This window comes from Myotis brandtii, unplaced genomic scaffold (genome assembly GCF_000412655.1).
Source record: "Myotis brandtii unplaced genomic scaffold, ASM41265v1 scaffold343, whole genome shotgun sequence".
Classification (NCBI taxonomy): domain Eukaryota; kingdom Metazoa; phylum Chordata; class Mammalia; order Chiroptera; family Vespertilionidae; genus Myotis; species Myotis brandtii.
Genome location: NW_005363209.1, coordinates 2,015,723 through 2,016,075, shown reverse-complemented (window position 1 = coordinate 2,016,075; position 353 = coordinate 2,015,723). Strand labels below are relative to the sequence as shown.

At 67.1% G+C, this 353-nt stretch overlaps 1 protein-coding gene across 5 annotated transcripts in view; it reads right to left on the bottom strand.

The window, feature by feature from the left end:
* The window catches only part of MMS22L (MMS22-like, DNA repair protein), a 110,278-nt gene that overhangs the window by 99,443 nt on the left and 10,482 nt on the right, over positions 1-353 (bottom strand). The window lies entirely within an intron of this gene.

Here is a 353-nt window from a genome sequence, read left to right as displayed (position 1 = left end):
TGTGCATGACAGGGGGGAGCTCCCCAACCCCCTGATGGGCCCTGCTCTGTGCGTGACAGGGGGGGGCGCCGCACCCTCCTGATCCGCCCTGCTCTGTGTGTGACAGGGGGCGGTGCCCCAACTCCCCTATCGGCCCTACTCTGTGCGTGACAGGGGGCTCCCCAACCACACCCTGATCTGCCCTGCTCTGTGCGTGACAGGGTTCAGAGCCCCAACACCCCTGATGGGCCCTGCTCTGTGCGTGACAGGTGGTGGCGCCGCAACCTCCCCATCGACCCTGCCTTGAGTGTGACAGGGGGCAGTGCCCCAACCCCCCAATCGGCCCTAACCTGAGCGTGACTGAGGGTGGCATC